Source organism: Pinus tabuliformis, chromosome 2_2, assembly GCF_031772625.1.
Source record: "Pinus tabuliformis cultivar Carrire ecotype Pingquan chromosome 2_2, CPIR1, whole genome shotgun sequence".
Taxonomy (NCBI): Eukaryota; Viridiplantae; Streptophyta; class Pinopsida; order Pinales; family Pinaceae; genus Pinus; species Pinus tabuliformis.
Genome location: NC_142300.1, coordinates 252434523 through 252449614, shown reverse-complemented (window position 1 = coordinate 252449614; position 15092 = coordinate 252434523).

The window sequence follows — 15092 nt, the reverse complement described above, 5'->3', positions numbered from 1 at the left end:
AAGTTTAATCCTCTGTCAATATGGAATTTAATTATGCATACAACGTGTGTCTACACTTAAATTTTGAGTAAATCTATAAGGAGACAACCTCAAAATATAGTTTATTTATTTATTATTTTAACTATTATTTTCCTTAGGAGCCCCATTTTAGATCTGAACATTCCTACCAATGATAATGCTATATTTAAAGGCAGAAAAAACCATAAGTCGAAACATCTTGATTCAATACAAGTGGCCAAACATCATTGTCTAATATCATGGGAATCTCAGGATTTGTGATGATTTTTTTGACCAATTTTGGATATAGTCAATTTCCTTTCGACCACCAATCAACTACCAGTCTAAGTCAACCAAGAAAAAATTTAGGGGTGAAATTTTGTTAATTGGCTATTTTTTGGACATTTTCTTTAAAAAAAATATATTCAGTCATTTGGTTAAAAATTCGTCTAGTTTTTACATATATATGATTAAATGGATAATACTCACCATATAAGATAACAATATTAATAGTAAATTATATTTTTTTATTGAATATTCACCTACACTCTATATGTATGTCTTTTCAAAAGTGAATAGTTGCTTATAATACTATATGTATGCATAATATTTGAATCCTTAAAAAATATGTTGAAGTTGAATGTGCGCATACACCTCAACGTGATCCTTTATACTAGTCCATTTAATTATCAACTTTTGTCAATTCTTCAATTGCCCTTTGACTTTGATTGAGGTATTTGATCTTTCAACTTGAATTTCAACTCATTGTGCCTAGTTAATTGTCCCAACAAGACTTCTTGATGTTCATTCCTAGGGATATTTCCTAACCATACCATTGACTACATGAACTCAGATCGACTGTGATTGCCTACAAAGAGTGCAACATTTTAACAACTACTTTTAGAGTTCCTTTCTGGAGGTCTACCTCAACACTGATTCGTCACAAGAAACTATTAGAGGTTTTGGTTTTAATTTATCAATGTATTTTCCTATAGTATCTCCAATGATTTTTAAGACATTATTACCTTAGAAATGAAGAGGAAAATTAGGAAGGTGAATCCAAATAAGGATGGATAAAGCAGCATAAACTATGAGATCAAAATTATGACTCCATTCATTGAGATACATGCCTACCATGTCATAAAAGTATAATTCACTCCGAAATATTAAGTCTTTGTCCTCTTTGTGTTCAAGAAGAAAATCATAACATCCTCTTCTACATAAGAAGTGATTCATTAGACCTTTGATTAGGGGTCTCTAATTTATATTTTTCTACAATTCAATCTAATGAGGAGAGAGATAGAGGCTAATAAATTGATCAACCAATCTATGGTTAATGAAGTTCAATGCCTTGCATCTAGCATAAACAAGGAGGAAGCTGATTTTAGGATTTGATCCATTTTTTTATGAAATGGTTATAAATGAGTTTACTTATAAAATCCAAAAATCACCTGAATGTAACAATAACTTCTATAATGTCGAGAATGGATCTACCATGATAAAATGCCAATTGACTTAAAAAAAACATAAATACATGAATATACTTTAAGGCAATAAAAAGCTTATGAACAATATACTTATTAACCCAAAAATTAATGGTAATAATAAAACCTTTATTCACGATAAAATATGTAAACTTTTGAATACCGAAGTATATGTCTTTTTAACATGATTTCACATCTTCCATTATTTTATAATAGAGAAAGTATTGAATTAAAAAAAAAAAAATTTAATGTTTACATTAAAAATTGTTATATTTGTACATATATTTTTATTAAATTAAACTCTATAAAACCAACAATGTCAATTCCACGCAGCCCACGGCTAGATAGAATTTATAACTTCATTGTAAATTTTATTAATATTTCAATGCATGAAACTCCTATTCATTCTTAACTAAATCGTATTCAAGATGATCCAAATTTATTTCACTTACAAATTCCATTTAAGTAAAACATATACAAGATAATGAAATGCAAAATCCATATTTTGAAGTCTATTGTCCATAATAGTGAAATAATATTTGTTTTCTTATTTTATGATTGGTATTTAATACATAAAATTCGAATTTTCTTTTTGAAAAATTTATTAAAGTATTAATTTATATTATTAGATTACAATTTACAAAAACCTTAAAATTTATTTAAAATTATAATTTACAATTTATTTAAACCATAATTTTACATAAAACTAAAAATATAATCAAATTTTGATTGGATTAAGCAGGGAAGTCTCCCAACCTTCTACCGCACTTGTCTCTTGTGTGTGTAAATGAAAAGAGAAATTCTACAAGGGAGGTAGGAGTCTTCTCTTAAGCACTCAAATAGCCTCATTTATGCCCTATGAAAATTCCTAAAAAAGGGATTAAGCAGGAAAGACTCCTAATCTCTTATCTGCACTTGTCTTTTGTGTGTATAAATGAAAAGAGAAATTGTACAAGGTATGTAGGAGTTTTCTCTTAATCACTCAAATAGCCTTATTTGAAAATCAGGTAAGTTTTAATAGTTTTAAAAATAATAGCTGAGATAATTTTAAAATTAGCCAAATTTCAATAATTTTTTAGAGTAGTTTAACGAGGTCACAATATTGCTTAAAAATAGTCGAAATTTGGATAAGATTTTGATTAAAATTTGGTAGAAATTTTAGGAAATATTTTCAAGTTTCAGGATTTTGGATTGTCAGTACTAAACCTATTTTCAGTTGGAAATTTCTGTTCATTTCAAACACAAAAGAAATTCACAGAGAACAACGCTCTGTTTTCAATACAGGATCTTTAATCATATAAAAGAAAAACTGTTACAGAATTGTCTTCCTCTACAGAGGGGTTACAACAGGAACACTTCAGTTCCAGAATTTGTTTTCAACTATCTTAACACTGCTGTGCGTTTACAGATAAAGTTACAAAACTCTCAGATTCTTCCAATATATGCTTATATCTCATTCTATATGTGTAACAGAACTGTTGTTCATTACATATATATATATATGTGTGTGTGTGTGTGTGTGTGTGTGTGTTGAAAAACATATCTGATTCTAAACGATAAGATAGAAGAAAAATATCCTACCTGCATTTACCAACCGCAGAAAATAGCATTGATTACTCGGTTGAAAATATCCTATCTATATTTAATGCAGGCTTATCACAATATTGAACTATCACATAGCGAAATGCTGATTTACAAGCCGCCGATGCGATATGCAGCAATGCAATGTGTTTTAACTTAAGCTTAAAAAAAACATTAAAAACATCAGAAAGTTGGCCACAGGCGGAACTTGAAATATTATATAGCACAATGCTATATGCCCGTCGGGTCCGGCTATCGAATCGCAAACATATCTGTGCAAAGGGCCTGCCACCTTTTGAAAGCGCCAATGCGATATCAGCGATGCGATATCACAATGCTACCGCCGATACGTTTGATGCTCCATCCCGCCGATACGCCGACTTGCCGATATACCCATCGGCGATTGCTGATCGGTAATGTACCATATAGCTGCCGCTGCACAGTAGTTGGAATTAATATTCCAACACTCCCCTTTAATTTCAACTGCTGGGTTTTTCTGCATACCCAGGCATGACCTGAAATGATCGAAACTTTTCTTTCCCAATGATTTTGTCAAGATGTCAGCGAACTGATCCTCTGTTCTGCAGTGCTGCAAAACAATCTCACCATTGTTAACCAATTCACGTATGAAGTGAAATTTGGTGTCTATGTGGTTTGTCCTTTTATGAAAAACAGAGTTTTTAGACAATGCTATTGCTGAGCTATTGTCAAGGTAAATGGTTGTGCCCTTTTCTTGTTCATGACACAAATCTCTTAGAACTCTTCTCAGCCATACTGCTTGGCATGTTGCTGCCACATACTCTGCTTTTGCTGTTGACAAAGACACAATAGATTGCTTCTTAGAAGCCCATGAGATGGCTCCCGATCCCATATGAAACACATATCCAGATGTGCTTTTCCTATCATCAACACTTCCAACCCAATCACTGTCAGTGTAACTTGTCAACATGACACTTTCAGAAGAGGAGTATAAAATACCAAACCCCTTCGTTCCATTCACATACCTTAGAATCCTCTTGGTTGCCTGCCAATGAGTTTCTTTCGGTCTTTCCATAAATCTGGAGATTAAACTCACAGCGTGCATAATGTCTGGCCTAGTTGCAGTTAAGTACATAAGGCTGCCAACTATGCTCTTGTACAGTTTTGGATCAAAATATTTGCTGCTGTCTTCTTTGGTCAATTTCAACCCCACTACAGTTGGAGTCACAGCTGCTTTGCTGTTCTGCATGTTAAATCTCTTCAACACTGCTTCTACATATTTATCTTGAGAAATGAAAACACCATTTTCACTTTGGTCTACTTCAATTCCAAGAAAATATCTTAAGAAGCCCAAGTCAGTCATTTCAAATTCACTTTTCATGACTGTTTTAAAATCAGCAATGAAAGAAGCATCATTGCTATTAAAAATCAGATCATCTACATATAAAACAACAATAATAATCTTACCGTCATTCTGTTTTATGTAGAGTGTGGGTTCACCATCACACTTATCAAACCCATTCTCAATCAGATAAACATCAATTCTGCTGTACCATGCTCTTGGAGCTTGCTTCAGCCCATAAAGAGCCTTTTTCAGTTTACAAACTTTATGCTCTTGGCCTTCAACTTCATAGCCCGGAGGTTGATCAACATAAACATCTTCTTTTAACACTCAATTCAGGAATGCAGATTTAACATCCATCTGATAAATCTTCCATTTGTATTGTGCTGCAATAGACAACACTGTTCTCACTGTTTCCATCCTTGCTACTGGTGCAAAGGTTTCATCATAGTCTTTTCCTTGTTGCTGCCTGTAGCCTTTCACAACAAGTCTTGCTTTGTGCCTGTCAATTTTGCCTTCAGCATTACTTTTGGTCTTATAGACCCACTTAACTCCAATGGCATCTTTGCCTTCAGGGAGGTCCATTAACTCCCATGTTTTACTCTTCTCAATTGCACCAATTTCTTCATTCATTGCTTCAATCCATTTATCTTCATTTACAACATCTTCAAAATGGATTGGGTCATCAATATGACAATATAAAGTGAATAATGAATTCAGACTGGTATTTTTACTTACCTCTCCTTGTTCATAAATCTCATTCAGATTTCTGAATCTTGGTCTTCTTGGTGTGCTTGGAGTTCCATCCGAACTTGAGGGTATTTATGATCCCTGTGATGTGCTTGGAGAAGCACTTCCTTGACTTCTCAAGGCTGTTCGAATTCCAGCTTGTGGTGTGGTTTGTTGTACTTGCTGTGGTGGAGGAGGAGCCACCAAAGAAGGATTATTTGCTGTTGTCCCATCCTCTTCTTCTTCATGAGACACTATTGTCTTCACATTCACTGTTTTTTCTAAGCTTCCATCCCAAGCTTCATCTTCAATGAACTGCACATCTCTGCTTAATATTAATTTCTTGGTGGATGGATTATAAAGTTTATATGCTTTTGACTCATCACAATAGCCAATAAAGACACACTTCTCCCCCTTACTATCAAGCTTTTGCCTTAGCTGATCCGGTACATGTGCATATGCTACACAACCGAATACTCTCATGTGAGTGACAGTTTGTTTTTTACCACTCCATGCCTCTTCTGGTATTTTGTTCATGACAGCTTTGGTTGGGCATCTATTCAAGATGTAAACTGCGCAAGTGACAGCTTCTGCCCAATACTCATGCGGCAAGTGTTTTGCCTTTAGCATACTTCTGACCATGTCAAGAATGGTCCTATTCTTCCTTTCGGCAACACCGTTTTGCTGAGGTGTATACCTGGCGGTGAACTGCTTTTGTATGCCATTCTCTCTGCAAAAATGCAGAAAGTCTTTGGAGATGTACTCTCCTCCTCCATCTGTTCTGAGCACTTTGATATAATGCCCACACTGCTTCTCAACAAGAGTTTTGAAGTGGTGGAATTTCTCAAACACTTCACTCTTCTGTTTTAGGATATACACCCATGTCTTTCTGGTGTAATCATCAATGAAAGTTAAAACATATTTATTTCCGGAAAATGATGGTATTTGCATCGGTCCACACACATCAGAGTGAACAATTTCCAAAGGTGATTTTTCCCTTATACTCTTCCCTGCTGGAAAGCTTCCTTTGTGTTGCTTGCCCAAGATACAGCCTTCACAAAGGCTGTCTGGTTTCTCAATCAACGGCAATCCCTTTACCATTCTCTTTCTGTGCAACAGATTCAGGCCTCCGAAATTGAGATGTCCAAATCTCAAATGCCACAACCAATTCACATCTTTCACTTGTTCCTAAAAGACTTCTTGTGTTACAGCTGCAATAGTTCTGTCTTCCTTCAAATCTGCCCTGAGTTTGAGAGGAAACATTCTATTGCTCGTCATCTGCACCTGTGCAATGATCTTCTTACTTGGAGGTATGTCTCTGATAGTACAAAAATCATATTTGAAGAACACGTTGTAACCTTTGTCTATGAGCTGTCCAATGCTCAAAAGATTACATTTCAGACCAGGTACATAGTATACCTTTGGCACAATCATATGTTCTCCATTTTTTGCTCGAATACTGACTCTGCCCTTACCCTTGACAGTTATCTTATCATCAGTCCCTATTGTTACCTCAGATTTCACATTTTCATCCAGATTGGCAAACATTGAATATTTCCAGTCATGTGATTACTACATCCTGAGTCTAAGAACCAAAAATCTTCTTGTTTGTCTTGTGGTATGTTACATGTTAACAGCACGTTCTTTGGGTTATTATCTTCTTCATTTGCAAAATTAACATTCTTCCTATTATTCATGTCATTTTGTTTTTTCCTACATTCATTGACATAGTGCCCATATTTCTTACAATAATGACATTGGACTTGGGATTTGTCATACCTTTGTCCATGAGCTTGCTGTTTGCTTGAACCTTCAACTTGGTTCTGATTGATGCTCCTTCCACTTGTGCTAGTAGGATAATTTCTGCCTCTGTTTTGGCTTCTTCCACGACCTTCATTATTTTCTCTGCCTCGACCTCTTCTTTGGCCAAAAGACATCTGAGTCTTGAATGCTTGCTCAAATGAGGAATCTGTTCCTCTACTCAGTCTGTGTTCATGAGACAAAAGTGAAGCACTCAGCTCATCTACCGTGAACTGTGAGAGATCTTTTGTTTCTTCTATTGCTACCACAATAGATTCAAACCTTGAGGGTAAACATCTCAAGATTTTCTCTACAATCCTTCTATCTTCAAGAATTTCACCATGAGATCTTATCTGGGTTATCAAGCCAATAACCTGAGTGAAGAATGAATCTATTGTATCAGATTCCTTCATGCTGAGATTTTCAAAGTCTCTCCTCAACATCTGCAACTTTGCAGTCTTCACCTTCTCCATGCCTTGATAGGCAGTTTTGAGAATATCCCATGCCTCCTTAGATTTTGTTGCTGCTGCAATCCGCGGAAAAACACTTTCATGTACTGATTGGAAGAGGAAAAAGAGGGCTTTTTCATCCTTCTTCCTGTCACTCTTCAACTGGTCTCTTTCTGCTACTGTCAAAGCAGCCAATGCTGTCGCATCTATCGGTTCAGCATAGCCAGTTTCAACCAGCTCCCATATTCCTTGAGAAGCAAACAATGCTTTCATTGTTATGGACCAATAACTATGATTTTTCCCATTAAACTGTGGCAGTTGGGAATTTGTTAAACCTGTTCCAGTATCTACCATCTTAACCTTTATTGGTAAAGAAGAGATACTGTCTGTATAATAAAAAGAAAAGAAAACCTTCTCTGCTTGATAAGCTTCTTACAGCTCCTACAGTGAAAAACAAACTCTGTTTTTGACTCACTGAGTGCCTAGACTGGCTCTGATACCAAGTTGGAAATTTTTGTTCATTTCAAACACAAAAGAAATTCACAGAGAACAACGCTCTGTTTTCAATACAGGATCTTTAATCATATAAAAGAAAAATTGTTACAAAATTGTCTTCCTCTACAGAGGGGTTACAATAGGAACACTTCAGTTCCAGAATCTATTTTCAACTATCTTAGCACTGCTGTGCGTTTACAGATAAAGTTACAAAACTCTCAGATTCTTCCAATATATGCTTATATCTCATTCTATATGTGTAACAGAACTGTTGTTCATTACACATTATATATGTTGAAAAACATATCTGATTCCAAACGATAAGATAGAAGAAAATATCCTACCTGCATTTACCAACCGCAGTAAATAGCATTGATTACTCGGCTGAAAATATCCTATCTATATTTAATGCAGGCTTATCACAATATTGCACTATCGCATAGCGAAATGTCGATTTACGACCCGCCGATGCGATATGCAGCGATGCAATGCATTTTAACTTAAGCTTAAAAAAACATTAAAAACGTGAGAAAGTTGGCCGCAGGCGGAACTTGAAATATTATACAGCACAATCCTATATGCACGTCGGGTCCGGTTATCAGATCACAAACATATCTGTGCAAAGGGACTGCCACCTTTTGAAAGCGCCGATGTGATATCGGCGATGCGATATCGCAATGCTACCGTCGATACGTTCAATGCTCCATCCCGCCGATACGCCGACTCGTTGATATGCCCATCGGCGATTGTTGATCAGTAATGTGCCATATCGCTGCCGCTGCACAGTAGTTGGAATTAATATTCCAACATTTTCACTATTGGAAAAACAATTTAAACATTCTTATAGTTGGATTGTTTTGCAAAAACAATTAACCAAATTAGAGTGAAAATTTGGTTTTCCTACTAAATTTATGACCTCGATAGACAACTCTTTCTTTAATCTTAAAATTAAAATTAAAGAAAAATAAAAAATAAAATTCATATGGGAAAATGAAGCTCTATGTTCTCCCCTAATTTCTTCTAAATTCGAGAGTACATTTCCAAGGAAAAAGGGGTTGTATAAATGGCCAAATTCCAATGCTCTATTTTCCCGTGTATGAATGGCCAAATTCCAATGCTCTATTTTTTCATTGTCTACGTGCATTAGCATACCTCCCAAATTCAGATCACGGAGAATCACAAATGCCGAGAGATGGTGATTGGTTATCGTAGTCGTTATTCAGAAGAAACCGTTTGCGTCAACGTCGATCATTCTCATCCCATGTGGCAGGCTGCACCTTTAAATGCACTCCTGATTTCAAAACTACATTAACAAGAACTGCCAGCATAATTGTTTGATAAAAATATTCCTATATTTCTCTGTGGCAACCACAATCACAGGTAGGATGGTATCATATTTATTGCATAAATATTTATATACAAATACGGAATGGCGGAAATCTTCCAGCTTCCCACCCAGCCTTATTTAAAAAAACAAAAATAATTGCTTACTGGTGGGATGTCGTGCTGTTTCTTGGAGATTATATCTGCACCATGCTTATGAGATAGTTGACCATAAATTCCAAATGCAAGTACAAATGTGAATCAAGGGGAAACCGGAGAGAGCGGAGTATTTGAAGGTGTAGTCTTTAGTGCGATTTTTTGCAAGTTTTTTGGGTGGGTTTTTCTGGTCAAATTTCTCTAAAATTTAGTAGCAACTTATTGAAATGGCAAGTTTGATACGTAATTTCTGCACAATCAAAGTGTCCTAAGAGTTTTTCAAGGTGTTGAATCCAAATATGCAGTTAAAAAACCATTTTAAATAATACAAATCAAACTCAGTGTTGGTATAGTTTTTCACCTTGGAAAGAAAATTGGCTGAATAAAAAATCTCAGTGAATGCCCTCTCTTTAAATTAATGAAAAGAAAGCGTCTTTTTCGATTGACAAAGAAAACCACTTCTTCAAGCGTTTTTTTCCCGATTGACAAAAAAAAAAAATCTCTTCTTCAAACATATATATATTAGGACATAATATAGATATGCAGGAATATCCAAATTCTTGGATGATATATATTACATATCACAATCTGAATAAAAATTTTTATAGCCGCAATGATATAACTTAACTGTCTTTTTAATGAAGATGGTTCATTTTTTAACAAAAAATTTGAAAGATTATTTACCCAATTCAACATCTTCTTACAACGAATCTGCCCTGTGATTGTCTATATGTTCAGTTATTTATTTTCACATTACTCAGAAACTGCCCCAATTTGTCATTTATCAGGGTTAAAGTTCAACCTTAAATCTCTGCAATCAATATCAATAATATTGATAAACTGTTATTCAGTAATCTGTAAACCATAACTATGTTACTTAGTAATATGTAATCAGTAACTGTATTATGAAGCATCATTGTTCCACTGCTTGATCTATAGCAGTTTGTCCGCGACATTTTGCGCCTTCTGAAAGAGCTCCACAGTCCACTAACTCCTTTTCCATGGCTTTAGAAGAGCCCATTGCTCTATGGCTTCTGCTATTACCTAACCCTAACCCTAATCCTTGACCCCAGAGGGTGCCAAAACACAGTAATTTATGATGCTATTGCTGACTTCTTTGTCATTTTGAAGCAAATTATTCAGAGAAGAAAAATTGTCCACAATGTGCAATTACATCATCTTCCTTAGCAGAAGAAACAATCTACATCCCTGAAGATTGACAGGAAGCGAGTGCAGTTGAAGGGGCAGCAGGGGATCCAATTCAATTCGATCCAAGTGAGGCAAAGGCTTTTTCTTCTTGGACCTGCAAGGAAATTTCAACAATTTTCAATGGAAAAAATAAATAAAATAGAAGACGAAACATTAGGCTGGAATCAAATAAAATAAAGGCACGTATACGCCCTATCGGTTGAGTAGAGCCAAAAAAGACAGAGAAGAGGCGCAGAACGAGAAGATGATGAGGCGGTCTTCAAATCATTTAAATTTCTTCTGCATAATTTGGTAATTCGCCTTACAAATCCCAAACAATACCTTTGCAACTTTTACCTCTTGCTCTGCAATTGATGCGGACACCTGCACGGTTAAGATGAATCTACTCATAAACCAAACAGAATGCCGGTGGTAATCCATAAATTTTGTGAGTTCTAACCTCCAAAAAAACTTATCCCATCTCAAACAAAGCAAGTGGACTCACAGACAAAAGAAACATACAATTTTTGTAGTTAGTTTAGACGCCGATGGGAGGGTGAAACGCTTCGAATCTTTTCCACTGCAAGGAGGTGACGCCTTCGCTACAGTAAAGAAATCTATAGCTGTGGCTGCAACTTCCGTAATGGATGGGGCTCATGATGTCACCTCATAAGCTTTCTTCAAGAATGCTGTCTATACAAGAAATACAGTGAATCAAAAAGAAAAGAAAAAAATACAAAAAACAATAATACACCAAGAAAACCCTACTTTAGCATCTACCTTTACATCGTCGTGCAGGGGGTTTGGATGGTTTCTGTCTTTAAACTTTGAATATTCCCAATTCACAATCTTGCACATCAACAGGGGTGGTGGCGTAGTTGTTTAGCGCGTAGGTCTCATAGCTTATCTAGGATATCCTGAGGTCGAGAGTTTGAGCCTCTCTCACCCAATATCTCGTTTTGCCTAGTGTTCGGAGTCTTGAACTCGATTAATTTTTTTTTCAAATTTTTGAATGCAGTTAACTTGTAAAATTTCTCTGAGAAATGTTAATGAATCGGCGGTGTTACTTGGATTTATGTGCAGAGTGCTCATTATTGAAAATTAAAAACATTAAATCAATCTTGGAAACTTCCGTACAGAGTGAAGAGTTGAACTCCATTAAATTTTCTTTTCAAATTTCTGAATGCAGTTAACTTGTAAAATGTTAATGAACCGGCGGTGTTACTTGGATTTATGTGTAGAATTCTCATTATTGAAAATCAAAAACATTAAATAAATCTTGGAAACTTCCGTACAGAGTGAAGAGTTCTACCGCGTTCAACGGCTGGTATCCAACCTGTACAGGGAAGCGCATTTAAAATCTTTAACGTAAACGAAAAAAATGTATGAATCGTGGACAGCAGGGTTCGAGATTTCAAGTCTGTCTCCTTAACCAGTCAGACATATCGACTTAACAGTAAACTCCATATATGGAATCATTCCAAGAGGTAATCAATTAATTCCAGAGTAAACTGAAATCTATTCCTTCCTTGCTAACCATCTAATGATATGACATGCCTTTGTTTACCTTATTTCAGTTTTATACCCATCCACAACTCCATCAAACAACGCAAAGCATACATCGACGGTTTACCTCGCACCCCGCACCGCCATTCCCACCCAGGCTACCCATTTGCATGGCCTGCCAACCACAGCGATGCCCAGAGATCTGCGTCTGCATTTTTTTTTGCCACCAAAGGGTTTTTTCCCTGCTTTTTCTCAACAGGGAGGCCTTTCACTGAACCCGGTTTCGTCAGAGACAACCTTTTTGCCCGCCAGCAGCCGCTGCCTTGACAACAATCCATGGAACTGACAGTTTGGGCGAGTTTCTTTGTAAAACATCCACCCTAGTGGTAAGAATTTCTCATCCCTTGTTTTTCTTTTTCCCTCTTTCTGAAATTTAACAAAAACGTTTTTTCTTTCTTTGCAAAGGGCTTTGCTCGCGGCGGTTTCCATGGAGTTGTATATTCGGCCATTTTGCTCGTCATTGTGGCCAAGCTCTTGAACCATCAACGTCGCGCCGAGGTCCATCCCTCTCGCCCCAAATCTTCCAACGATTGAGCCTCCATTCATAGTCTCCGCCCGACACAACTCGATAATCAGTGTTTCGCACTGGCTGCCACGGTATCCTGCCGACGGTTCACTGATTAGGGTTATTACTACTATTTGTTCGCCATCGGTGTTACATACAAACAATACAATTGGAATGATTTGAACGACTTCTGATCATGGTCTATTTTGCCGAAGCATTTAAACAAACCAATAGGGGAATAGAGACGTTGTAAAGCCTGTTTAAAACGAGAATGACAAGAATTTCATAGTTACAAATGTATGAGGTACGAGCCGTAAATTGTCATTTCTTCTCGAAGATGAAAGCACAGACAGGTAGACACCTGCTCTGCATGTAATCTTTGCGTGTCTTTTACGGTATTGTGTGGATAGGGAGTTAAGACTAGCTTGGAGACCTAACCATTACAACCTTACTTCGAATTCCTTATCCTAAGAACGGGTTATCCTAGGTTTTAGGAAAAGCATAGAGTCCGGCAATAAGAGGTCTAAATAATAACCCCAAACTCTTTATTTTAAGTTTTAGGAAAAGTTTAAAAACCTTAATATAAACGTGGAATGTATAGAAATATATTAATTGTTCAAAGTGATTTAATAGTAAGTCAATAATTATCCATCGCAATAGTCCCTGTTATGCCCAAGGCAAGGACTAATAACCCTCGGAGACATGGTTGGAACTTGCAATTTTGTTTTTCCTTTCCTGGATGAAGCCAAAGCGAAAATACTCAAACATCAACCCTTGTGTCACTCTTCTTGATAAAATGAACTACAAATTAAACAAATCCACCAAATATCACCACTTTTGACGTCACGCTTCATCTTAACACAACTTCCTGACGACTTCCGTGACGGATGTAGCATGCCAATCTGGAATGCTAAAGCATTTGGAATCGAAGAGTGGAGCATCACAATGTCAAAGTTGATTCACATCTATTTGCCGATTAATTACCCCGAAAGAGGTTTTGTTTATGGAGTTAATTGGGCAAACACTGTTCAGTTCTTCTAATATCCTCGATTTATTTGACACATAGTTTGTTCTGTATAGTGTTTTTCATATCTTGTTTACTCCATTTTTTCTTTTGAGTCTCGTGTAAACTGTCTCGTGGGACATGGTTCGATTTGTAGGATAACCTCTTTCACGTCAATGATGATGTCAGGTCATGTCATGCTTTGGAAGTTTTTATGGTGGATTTTTATGGTCTAATTTCTCTAAAATCCGATAGGAATTCATTGAAATCACAAATATGATGGGTAACCCTGCATAATAAAAGTGTCCTAGGGGTTTTTCACAGTGCTAAATCTATATATACAGTGAAGAACCGGTTTAAATAACACAAATCAAGATTTCACCTCGAATTTTTTCCACCAAATTCCAAGATGGGAAACTCCAAAAAATCACACTAAAAACAACTCCATATCTAAAAACATGGTTTTCCTTTTAAATTCCCCCTTTTTCTGACCAGTTGCATCTCGAGGGTCCAAATGATGCCTGTCTGAAGAGCATTCAACGAATTCAGTAGAACAACTCACTTCTTCTTTTATGCATGCCTCCAGCGTGTTCTATTCACATCTAGAGATCTTTGCTTCGATAACTATGACAACTGTCTCTGCCGGTTTCTCCAAATTGCCCACTTCTGATTCCGGATGCATGTAATTTCCATCCTTTAAAAAATTTCGTTCAGAAGGTAAGGCTGCGTCCGCAAGGGAAAGGTTCACTCAGAGGTTGCATGGCTGAGGATAAGGATTGTTGAGGTCGTAGTATGGATACGTTATGTATGAGTATGAGAATGGCTAGGTTAAGCCGTAAGTATTAATCATAAGTGGTGATCCATTCATAGGTAACACATAATGCCAGTCTCGGTGGTTCGCGTACTCGGTGACCAACCTTACACAAATGACTTGGCTTCTCCCACCACTCTGGTTCACTCAGCGTCAATCTATCATCTTTCATTTGGCCACTCATTTTCCATCGGTAACACCACCTCAAGCATGTCAGTATGAATTTAAGAGTCCCGGTACTATTTCAGTAGAGAGGGTTGAAAGAGGGACCCACGTTTAGTCCGTGTGTGTTGGCGTGGATGTCAGAATGTGTACAGAATGTGAACTGAAAATGCACAGCGTGCCCTGCAAAGCACTGCTGGAATGATCAAAATGACATTGATAGAGATACACACAACTGAACTTTCAAGAGCCAATGGCAGGAAGTATTCTGGCAGGTTGGATTTTGGTTCTCCAATGATTTTTCAGTCTTTGCCATTCACTGTGATATAAAACTAATGGTTTTAAATTATTCGAGCGTTTTAGAACCACTAGATGGAAAGCTATTCGAGGAATGTTATATTTTTTCATTTTCTGTAAAGATGTCAATAATGTGTGTTGGAACTACTACACACCTACATGCAAACTTTTAGTTAGAGCATGGGACTGCATGCAAGATTCTTTTTGCATGTTGGAACTACTACA